At 29.6% G+C, this 12587-nt stretch overlaps 1 protein-coding gene across 4 annotated transcripts in view; it reads right to left on the bottom strand.

Moving 5' to 3' along the window:
* The window catches only part of LOC146992999 (xibalbin-1-like), a 277189-nt gene that overhangs the window by 105285 nt on the left and 159317 nt on the right, over positions 1-12587 (bottom strand). For 2 of the 4 annotated variants that reach the window (XM_085808925.1, XM_085808928.1), the window contains exon 1: positions 11528-11652. The exons of 1 other annotated variant lie outside the window; for it this stretch is intronic. The gene's annotated coding sequence lies outside the window, so the exon portion shown is untranslated. Of the gene's footprint in view, positions 1-36; positions 96-11527; positions 11653-12587 lie in introns of those variants that run through there. One more of the 4 variants, XM_085808926.1, reaches the window with a different exon arrangement.

The following is a 12587-nucleotide window of genomic DNA, read 5'->3' as shown; positions in this document are numbered from 1 at the left end:
AGGTTTGTTTTTTAACTTTATTTCAAAAGTACTTACAAAGTCGATACAAATATCACCAATCTTTCTGCTGATAGGCTGCGCCACTGCAGACGGGGCTGCAAATAGCATTTCAACATTAAAAAAATGGTTTAGCTAAATAACTAGTTAAACAAAAGGTAATAATTATATCACGAAAAACTGTCTTTATGATAAAAAGCAGCATGGATGCAGTATTCTTGGATGAAAAAATGTGCCATGGGAATACTTAATGGAAAATGAAGTAGAGGAAAAAAATCTTTATTATTATCATTTAGGAACTTTACTATTATACTGTTAATGAAAATTAATATTCTTAAATTATTTTTAGTAAAATCGAAATTCAAAACATCCTGTGGAATTTATTCAACAACGAATTCCCCAACGCATTATTCAGCATTTGCACGTTAAATATATGTATATAAAGGATATGGTTCCCAAGGCAATTTCTTAGAGAAAATTAGTTTAATTACGCTAAAATATTACATTATAATGAAAGGTAATCTCATATTTGGGCTCATCAGTGTGAAATCTTTAAGAAATACACAAAAAATATTTGCAGAGTTCGAGAACAAAACACTTTTAAATGAAGAATAGTGTTAATTCGCCAAAAGTGTATAAGTACCAGAGTTACATTTAACGAAAAACAACCTTTCTCATTTTTTTACTAATTTTATTGCACCTTTTTTATTTATCAACCTCTTAAAATGTATTAACAGTTCGTTTAAAAGTCATTATTACGACTAAAAGGATAAATCAAGAATTTCCTATCTCATATGTGTTTTATTAACAAACAACATACTCCTGATTTCTATTACACTTTCGATCTGAGGTTTAAGATGCAGATAAATATTCATAGAAAACTTCATGTGAAATTACTTTGAATTTCTTCGAAGGCAATACAGATATGTAAGTTTAATCTCTGCAATGGTTTCTAAGGAGTTTGGCTTCTTTTGATATTTCAAAGAAAGAAACTTTGGACATATATATATATATATATATATATATATATATATATATATATAAATTTTATAACATTGGATGAGTAGTCATAATTCTTGTTTTCTTTGGCAGTCTGATTGAGAGGATGAATTAAATTGCCATTTGCTTATTTCTATCGTCATTGAATTGATCTTAGATTTTGTAATCATGTTTTCATGTCTAATCTCGAAATAAGTTTTAAATTCGAGACCCACAGCTGCTATATTTTATTTGATCTTATTTTTACTAAAATTGTGTATCTGTTCCGTATACTAAAATAAAATATTTTATATCTTATCTTTAACAGAACACAATGTTTACTGAAATGAAAAATAGATATGCTTACAATTACAAAAGCTTGATATGAATATATTAAGAACCAATAAATTATAGATTATCAAATAATAGATTATCAAAGCTTTTCAGCAAGATTTGGAAATCCAATTTGCAACTAGTCTCCAACATGCAATTTCAGAGATATCCGTCTAATTTTAATAGCTTAACCCTGATTTCAGTTTGATTTAGCGTTTTAAAATAAAAATATTACAAATAAAATTTAAACAATCGTTTCTTGTTATTTAAATGATCTATTTAAGGAAATATTCTGATTTTTTATTAAATTTGAGGTTTTTTTATTAACAATTTAAATTGCTATAACTTGGTGTAGTATTTATCAAATGAAAATAAAAATCAAATTTTCAGTTAATTTATTAAATTAATTGAAAGAACTAAAAAGTTGATGATTGCTATCTTACATTGCTTGGAAAGTGGAACATGGGAAAATTCTATTCATTACTTATAAAACCTATTATGCTCAGTCTATGTAGAATTTCAGTTTAAACCACATAAAGTTTTTATGTTCGAGAAATCTGTTAAATGAGATATTGAGCAGTTATTTTTGAAAGCATAATAAGGCTTTACATATGCATGTGCATACATTTATTTGTGTTTATTTAACTAATATTCTGGCGAATTTAATAATTTAATAATTTTGTTATACTGTAGAGACATTAGGATTTTTGGAAGCCGGAGAGATGAAAAATTAGCAATCGCCTTCGCCGGGAATCGAACCACGGACCTCTGGAATACCGGCCCAGCGTGCTACCGTTACACCACGAAGGCACGCTAGGGAAGTGGGAGAAGTACCTTATAATACGTACCTATATTTATACAAAAAGGGATTTAAAACGGAAAGTATGCGAGAAATATAAAATTAAACCATTTTTATGTTGCAACATGTAGTCATGAACGGAGCCATGTAGCCATTTATTACACTAAACATCTTCCCTATCAGCTTCTCGTAAATCAATGCACTCGAAAAACCTAGACTATTTTGTGCCTCAGAGTTCTAGCGGGACCGCAATGATTGAATGCACTACTACAAAAATTAGCGCTCAGAAAAATTGCTTTCATTACGGTAGGTATACACAGTTTAGGGAACTTACAGAGTAAAAAAAAAATCTGTGGCCAAATCTAGCTTTGTGGAAGACTCAGAGTAGAATACATAGCCATTTTGTGCACGTCGACCTACCAAAATATAAATCAATTAAATTTAGGAGTTAAATTAAAATTACTTAAACACTGATACAAACTTCATTTTCTTTCCTATCAGATTATGTATAACATATTTTTGTACCCAAAGAATTAGCAATTTGGTGAGTAAAATTTGCTTTTGTTTTTGAAGCATTAGTATAACCAATGATTAATAGCATGTTTTTATAATTTGCAAAAAATGTTAGAATCGAGAATAATATCTGACCACTCACTACTCCAACTGAGTACTGCAGTACTGACTTCGAAGCATATATCAAGCTTATATTTCATTTTATGCTGCAACTTTATTCGGATGACCAACAGCGAATGTTAAGAATGGTTAGATTTTTTTAAATTTCTATCTAAAATAGCCAATCACGTTCTAGTCTCCTACACACCTTATGAGGAGTTATAATTTTTATCTTATTTTTAATTTTGGAGTGATTTATTTTATTATTAATGCTGCCTTGATAATGGTTTCATCTCCTCTTTTCTGTGTACAGCTAGAGGTATCTTCCCGCTCAAACAAGCAGAGTATCTTGCTGTCATTATTCATTTTTCTTATCTGACTTCACAGTTATGCAAGAAACCACGCAGGAAACAGAATATTCATAAGACTACTGGCTAAAATAAATTATGTTTGTCCTCTAAAGATTAAGCTAAAAGTATTTATAAGATTTGAAAAATGAGTAATGCCTCTTCCCAGCATGTTTAATATATTGTTCAGGTGAAGTCTAGATAGTTTTAATTTACAGCGCTTATCATCTATCCAATTTTTGTTTTAAAATTTTTTCCGTCAAACTGATAATTTTCCATGCCTATTACTACCCTAATATTAATAATGTTTTCAAATTTCTACTTTATATTCTTGAAATATGTACATTTTCTTTAAGGTAGCTTGACAATTACACTTCAGTAGTTTATATTTTGATATAAAGGAAAGGAAGGGTACAAATTATCAACTAGCATTTTTTAACGAATTCGTTGTTATTTTTTAAGATTCGCATATTAGTTTGTTTCCTATCGGTAGCATTAAAGGTATTTAATGACTTAATTTTTATTTATTTATTTTACAAGGTATTTCTCCCGCCTTCTTAGCATGTCTTCGTGGGATAATAGTCAGCATACTGGGCGTGTATTCCCGAAGCTCGAGTCCCGGTGAGGGCACTGCTCATTTTTCATGTCTCCTGCTTCGAAATAACCTAAATACCTAAATACTACTAATGTCTCTACATTGGCACCAAACTAAAAAAGGTGGTGGATGATGATTCTCCACCACAAGGATTTGGCAAATGGGTACCCTAACCCCCAATCGCCCTTTAAAAAGGACAGTGTATAAGGTATTTCTCCCGCCTTCTTAGCATGCATTTGTGGTGTAATGGTCAGCACACTCGGCTCGTATTCGAGAGGTCCGAGGTCCGAGCCTTGGCGAGAGCATTGCTTATTTTTTATGACTCCTGATTCAAAAAAAAAAAAAAAATCCTAACGTCTCTACAGTTTTATTAGCTTAATTATTATTATTATTAGATGTTCTGATAAAATATTATAATTAAAATTCCTCGACATCATTCTGTATTTCTTTGCATGCAGACTTCCCATTCATTTTAATATTATGACTGAAATACGGTCACAGCTACAAAACGTACCACTTTTTTACATTATTAGCTTGAAAATAATATTTTACTTCCTAATAATAATTCAAAGAGTATATATTTGGGAACTTCAAATCTCGAAATTTTATTACTTTTAATTAAAATGGTACTCTTTTGAAAGCTTCTTAATTTTAGCTATATTTTCCTTTGGCTAAATGGAACATTTTTCTTTCATTCATGAAAATACTTTCAGATTAAGCGTTACTATATATTCCTATGTCTCCAACTTTTTTGCAGTGCGTCTATATCCATATTTCAGTAGAAGTATAATTGATCTATAATTCCCTCAATTTGTATTCTCATTCTGCATATTTATCTTTCCTTATTATAGGATAGACTTAAAAGGAAATATGACATGATTACATCCTGTAGTAGAAGACTGCTTTTATTTTACATAGGGGTTTTAAAAACTACATCTTCATAAAGAGATCTTTTTCTCAAAAAAGAATAAAAATGAATTGTTGTCTTTAAATAATATAACAAATGTCTAAGGAACAAAATTGATGCATTTTTACATTACAAAATATTTCACAAATCTATATTTACTTTACATGTAATGCTTCTGATGTACGTGTTTGAAGTTCTTAAATAATTATGAGTTTTACGTGAGTTCTATAATCTCCGTTACAATATGCCCCAAAGGTGACAAATTAGTTAAAACTCTAAAATAATGATAATTTACTCGATTCGATTTCTTAAGACTTGGTGGGCAGCTGCATGGAGTTTTTATGTTTTTTTTTCTATTTATAATGGGAATACTGAAAAATTTTCCATAATTACGTCCAAACAAAGCCAATTCTCTCATTAGACACAAATTCTTAGTTAGTTTGATTTAAAATATAGTCAATATGAATCAATATTTCCATTAAATTTCACAAACACTATGATTAAATCGTGCTTGTGAGATTTCGGGATGCTGAAATCCCAAAATTTTAAAAAGGAACGACAGTAACTCATTAGTCTCATCATTATTTAAATGATTATTTCTTAAGTTATGATCATAAAAAAATAAAAAAAAATTGCACATTCTTCCTTTTTCTCATTGCTGGCGTGCATCTATTTTTTTTTCTCTTGGCTTTGGCTAAAACAAAGATTCGATCCAAATACTATTTGCTACATTTATAACTTTCCAAATAATTCTCGAAACAAACCACTAAACAAATTCGCAAAAACAGTTCCTTCTAGCTGTCAAAAACAGGCAGGGCAGAATATAAAGAATTTGCGTGAGGTCGTCGTTCAATAGGGAATTTCTACACATTCAGATAAATGGAAGTTATACTGCTTTATTTAGTATCGATTCTTTACCAGTATACTGACATTTGAGGTTATTTTCTTGTCCAATAAAATGATCTTTTGTCCAATAAGTTATACATTTTCGGCTTATTTTTCTCAGAAACCGAATCATAGATAGATATCGCAGTGTAGTGCATTCGGATATTTTATGAGAAATCAATAAGCGCAGCAGCAGTGGTTTGAGCTGCTTCTTTTTATCTGCTTGAATTGCTTATGCATAAGACAAAGTATTACACCCTCCAAGTTATTATTTCCTTGTAAAAGGGCACAGACTATGAACATTCTAATGATTCTTGAACATAGTGCACCATTAACATGGACGACGAAATAAACATTTTCCGTGACGGAATCCATTATTTTTTTGTAATGGCCCTGTAAATTGGTCGCCGACGAAAGATTAAATTTTTGCATTTGAATGATGAATTTTCGAAGCGATTGAATAATTGATGAGGTTTTCAACGAGAATAAAAAAATTATTCGAGTTTAATTGAATCAGAACAAAATCTTTAACTTGCGTTTCAACATAAAAACATACGTATCTATTTAAAGAAATGCTAATGTGAGATATAAGATCATATTAATTTTTGACTTGTTTTCTCTTTCAAAACGTGTTTGATTTCAGCAGTAGTTTGTGTACATTATATTTTAAAATATTCAAAAATGATAGCAGTTTTAAAGAAAATTCTTTCTAATAAGAATTATTTGTTAGCAATCATTATGCATTCTTCGCCTTAAGAAAAGGATTATTCAATGAGCTGATTTCTTTACTCTTTAACCCTTTATACGTGACGAAATAAGTTTTATTTTTTAGATGTAAATTAAAACTTCACTTTTATTTATTAGGTTTCTCTCCTGATTCGAGGAAAAAACTATGCATATTTGGGGCAAGTTTATAAGGTACTTCTCTAGCCTTCTCCAGCCTTCTTAGTCCGTGGTCAACACTCTCGGCGTACTCGAGAGGTTCGAATCCTGGCGAGAGCATTGGTCATTTTTCATGATTCTGCTTAAAAAACACCCTAATAACTCTACAAGTTGACCTTTTTCTTTATATCTGGCGAATATTTTTAAAAATGCATACGATTGTCTTCTTGTTAAAAAGATACTTTATATTTGTTTCCAACAGCGCATGTAGAAGACTTATTATTTCCAACAATATGCATTTATTGATGCTTCATATTTACTAATTACTGTTAATTTTGAAAGCAGAAAAATCCTTCGTTAAATAAGAATCCTTTTAATTTCTTCCTCCAGATTCACAAATGTGAGACATTTCCCAAATTATTACCTTACAATCTGAGGCATTAATAAATGTTAAACTTATAAGCTTAAATTTGTAAGTTTAACATTTATTAATGCCTCAGACTTGCAGTAAATTAAAAATTTTACTGCAAGAAAACGGACGTACTAAACAATTCCAAATAGCCCTGATTAGATATTGATCAATGTTTTTTTTAAGCTTATGAAGTGTTATTAATTATTTTTATAATAATATGTCTATTTCTAATGTAGTAAGAACATGATTTCATTCAATGGTGTAACTTCCTTATATTGTATTAAAATCTCTGCAAAAGAAGGAATTCGTCCTAGAAATATCACTACGGAAAATAAATAAGATTTTTCAAAGTCTTCTATTTAAAAAAAATAGCGTAACTATCTGGGTCCTCATTGAAGATGAATACAGACCGTCTTTGAAATGTCAAGGTGCTGTACCACCTGAGCATTCATCTCAGTGTTCTCGTCACGCATATCTAACAAATTACATTAGCTTCAAAGTGCTGACACTTCCAAAAGGTGTTTGAAAATTCATAAGAATGAATTCATCTTTTATGAAAATAATTAAAAATGAAAGTCTCAAATTTATACATTTTTCTTTTATTTTAATAACTATAAAGCATTTATATTAATACCTAAGGAAACTGCTAAAAATTAACTTTATTAGCAATTTCAGCACAAATAACTAACTTTCATGCATATTTATGAAAGTATAATTTGTCAATTTAAATTCAAATTCAATTTCACGAGTTTTCCAATGCATAAAAGAAGTACATACTTTCCAATACAAAATGTGGTACATTGTTTTGTACTCTTGAACCTTGTTTGAAAATTTTACTGCTAAGTATAGGAATGCTGTAATTTATTTGCGGTTTGCAAAGCTAAGAGCACTTCATATTTGTTATACTTTCGTTTTTATCTGATGCTAACTGTTCAATCTGCTTAAAAATAAAGATGTAGGATTCAATTAAATTTCAATCTTTGTATCCAGATCAATATAGACAGTATAAGCACCATACAATACTTTATTTGTACTAGGCGAGCCCGGGCTGGCTAAGCATATGCTGCTAGAGGTAGCCCGAATCTATCGGTCATTTAGCCGCCTCACCACCGAGAATCTTATTCATGATGCGCCATAGTGAAAGATCGACTTCCCACCCTCAAGAGGAGTCAAATCCCCAACCTAAATTTTAAACTGACAACCAGGTTCCTCTAGCCGTTATAACGTTCAACGCTCACATATAAAATGCGCATTAAATGTTAATAAGAATGTTGTGTGTGATTGACGTAAAAAGCCATAAATTGTTTTATTGGATATACATCACAAATTCATCAATAAGTTTCTAATAATTTTGTCTTAGTAAATACTGATAGCTGTACTGAAAGTATTATTAGTCATTACTGAAAATTACAATTCTACAAATTAGTAGATAATAACAGATTAAAAACAAAAATATTATTAGTGAAAATTTAGAAAAATGTGAGCTTCTGGGAAATCAGAAACTGATGTAAAAAGAATGGATGAAAAATGAAGTAAATTCGACAAAGAAATAAGGAAAAGTACTTTTATGGCCGAATTCTGTAAACAAATTTAGACGAAGTGCATATGCTTTGATACCAGCCTAAATTTTGCTGAATATCTACGAAGTTATGTAACACAATTATTATTAGCCACAGTTTTCTCAAAATGAATGCATTTTCTTCAGATAACAAATAAATAGAGATGTTTGATTTTTCAATCAAGCAATTAATGCTTCGTGATTCATAAATTTAAATTTTAAAAGTGGTGATTATTACCTTTAGTTTTAAAAATCAGCTTAATATGTAAATACATTAATGTTCGTAATATTGTATAAACATAGAAGTTTTATTGCGTAAACTTAGATCATAAATTAAAACTAAATTTTAATTGAAAACCATAAACTTATTTGATCTGCGGTTCACTATGTAATATAACTTCATATAGTTTACATAATAAAATATAAAATTTTTTTATTATAACCCATTACAATTATTACGAAGACTAAGCAAGATTATTATTTCAAATATGCCAAAGCATAAAGAAATGAATAAATTTACAGTTATTGACTATCTAGAGTGTCAATATATATCCCTTAAATGTACCTAATACTTCTTTCATGACATACTTCTCAGATCATATTAAAGATAATCATTCTGTGCTTTTTGAGCTCCCAGACATGAAGTCACAAAATTTAAGTTGACAAGGTAAGACTTGCTTCTCCGAAGTTTTATAAACTTACCAAAGAAAATGTTTACCATATCATTGTATAATATTTATTTCCCTTTGTAAAATAAAGACAGACAAATTTTAAGCTTTTATACACTTTAAGGATCAATCAATGTCTTAAAATATACAAATATCTTAAAAGAGAAAAAGAATAAAATGCTTTTAGTAAATACGAATTAAATCTGGTTTGAAAATGCAATACGGCTTCCACTTATTTATTTTTCAATACTGGAAGTTAATGATCTTGTAACGAATACGAAATATAAGAAAGAGACCTTCGAACAGGTAAAAAGTATTATTAATAAAACTATAATTTCATTTAGTAATAACATTCGCAAGTCGGAATCCAGGTTGTAGATTTCATAGCAGACTGCAGATGATATCAATTTCACCGCACAGACAATACTTTTGTTGATTTTATCTTCATTACACTTTTAAGCAATTGATTCCTAGATATTGCTGTATACTTTCCCTTTTCTAAGATCTCAGATTCAGAATATCAAGAACTATTCTGTAACGCTTTTATTAATTTTTAATAAATTATAAATTATTATTAATATATGTAATATATTTAAGAACAAGTTCAAACATTTTCAGAATTTATTTGGTACATTATTTTGAGAAGCCTTTTGCACAATTTTACAACAAATTTTGACGTTAAAATCTTCCTTAGCGATGTTTTCCACTTTTTTATAAGTTTCATTCTGGCATCAGAGTATTTGTCATTCATCAAACCGGGCAAGAGTAGCCATTGCACGAGATCTAAGATCATTTACTAGCCAGTAGTCATGTTTCGCAGAGTAATTCGATATTACATAACACTTAAATTGATATTTCAGTCTGTAACTTAACTAAATGACTTAGAAGGAGTAAATGTGCTTCCGAATAGTTTAAATTACCGTTTTACATTTTTAAGAATGCATCTGATTTACAATCCGCAATACATCCATTTGATAATTTTTATGTGTGTCACTATTGTTATTAACGAAAAATATTTCTGACGCTACATGTTATGTACCTCAGAAAATAGTCGTCTGATATTTAAAAATAAAATAACAAGTTAACATTTTACTTAAGAATGTACAGCTCGATCTAAAACGGAAAATCGTTTTCATATTTTAAAGTTTTCTTTTTTTCCGAGATACATATTTTTGTTCTAAATTTCTGAGCTCTAAATTACTTTTGAAATACGGAACTGTATTTAGGTATATTCTTTTCCTGTAGAAGGAATAACAATGGAAAAGTTAATAAAGGACTTAATGAAAGTTTCCTGGCGGTTTGAAGCTATTGTGTATTTATAAGTTTTCTTATGAACGATTTGATCGCTGTAGATATTTTTACTTCGACGAGAATATAAATTGACCACAGGAAACTGTTTCGTAAAACAAGCTAAATCTCTAAACTAAAATTTAATTATTACTACGCGTAAGTAAGATTTGAATACTTATTATTAAGAGAAATGAAAAATTCCTTTAATACGTTTTCTTTAACAAATGATAACGTAAAGCAAATGTACAGGCAAGCTACGTTTCTGCTTTGTCGATGTTGCTTTATAGGGAAAATGTTAAAGATATAATTTAAAATTAAAAACAAGTGATGTATCTGTATATAATTTCGCCCCTCTGGAATCTATTCACACAATTTTGCAATTTTTCTTGACTATAGAAAATTTCTGTTGAAAATAGAAATGATCGGACTATAGTTTTAGGTAGCATATGGGTGGCAATCTTTAGTTGATAAAGCAGATAAAAACATAATTTAAAATATTTCTTGAACATTTAACTTGACTTGATGGTTTACTTGTAGTTGAACTTAACTAACACTTTTAACAGCTTTTTAAATTATTAGTAACACTAGTGACTTAGTTTTCTTGGATAAATTTACGTCTTTTAAACGTATTCAGCTAACCACAAAGAAATTTCAGTAAGGAGTGACTTCAAAAGAAATAATATAAGAGGGTTAAAAGCTTATCCTATACTTAGGGAAGTCTTTAATATGCCACCATATGACAGCTTTACTTAAAGCTTAGTTTGTTCTTCACGTGCGCACTGAAATGGATTATTCTCTTAATTGAATGAATTATTAGGTATAAACGGAATTTATAAAAAGAAATGTTTAATATAAATTGAATTTCTATTATTTTCTACATAACTAAAAAGTAGGACATGGAATTTATATGATATACTTTCTCCATATGGATATGCAGTAGCGAATGAAATAAGAATTTTTAATTTCAAGAAGATTTTGATCTATTAGGCATTATTTCAATTTCTAATGTTTGTTGAAGCGCAGCTTTAAGTAATGAAAATACAACTGTAATTCTGAAAAACTGTTTAGGAAAAAAAAGTTTGGAATCTATCACTGCTAAGTTATAACAAGAATTGAATGAGTTTCCTTTGTGAAAGTTTAAACTTACAATTTTTTCTCTCCAAAGGTAAAGAAGTAATTGTCCTCTATATTTATTTACGAAATTCCAAAGATATATTTTATTCGAAAACGGTAAGAAAAAGAAATCACGAAATCGTAGACATACCTTAGAATATGCGCACAAGCTGGCGAAGATGCGAATTTGAAGGTTTCTCTCTTTAGACTCAGATTCGCACTTTTCAGGACCCTGTTGCTCTTCGGTATCCCGAAAACTCCCTTTTTATATTTCCCGACTGTCTACGTAGAAAGAACGCAAGCGCAATGGAATTATCGATCAGACGTACAGCGCTTCATTCGCCAACCGCCCACATGAATACTTTTCGCAACAAGATTCGGAACAAAGTTTATGTTTACGGGCAAATTTAGCATCTAATAATAGATAAACATTAACTACCCCTCTAAATAACTAAATAATCTCTAACGGTCTCTGCGTGAGATACAACATTTTTCTTGTCTCAAAAATCATAGATAGTAGTTTTAAACTAAATTCAAATATTTCAATAAAACTCAATAAAAATTCGTTTCGTTGTTGTTACACGCAATAAACATAGAAACTAATTTTAAATTTTAGAGATATTTATGTCATGCAACGTAGATAAAGTAAAATCAAATAATGTTTAATTTGAAATTAAAAATGAGAAATTGTCGTTTCTGTCTCCGGGAAAACAGTTTTGGTTTACAGCCAGCAAGTTTAGGTTGACTGAGACATATAAATTATTAACAGGCTAAACCAAGGGTTCTCAACCAGGCAGAAATTCCGTCTAGAGGGATTTCATAGTTTCAAGAGTGATTACGGTCTGTCTTTTATTTAGTTACTGTTTATGATTGGAAAATCTGAAGTTTTGTTACTTAACAACATTTTCTTATAGTTTTTGTTGTATTTATGAAACACATTAAAAACTAATCTAAATCTAGATAAATGTACAGATGCATTTTTCAAGCTTTCGAAAGAAGGGGGGATGATTTTCTAGCAATGGTGAAAAAGGTACATTGAGTAAAACGATTGAGAAGCATTCTGCTAAACTAGCCTTTAAAAAACATATTGAAATTAATACGTATTTGGAAAAGCCGTACTATGCATGATGTAGGCAGAAAGAGCTCATAAAATTTAAGGAATTCGTTTTTGGAATTTGGAAGTTCACCAATGTAAATACATTTAGAATACA

Source organism: Stegodyphus dumicola, chromosome X2 (genome assembly GCF_044657685.1).
Source record: "Stegodyphus dumicola isolate Sdum_Otavi_A_Nest chromosome X2, ASM4465768v1".
NCBI lineage: Eukaryota > Metazoa > Arthropoda > Arachnida > Araneae > Eresidae > Stegodyphus > Stegodyphus dumicola.
This window is presented reverse-complemented; position numbering and strand designations above follow the sequence as displayed.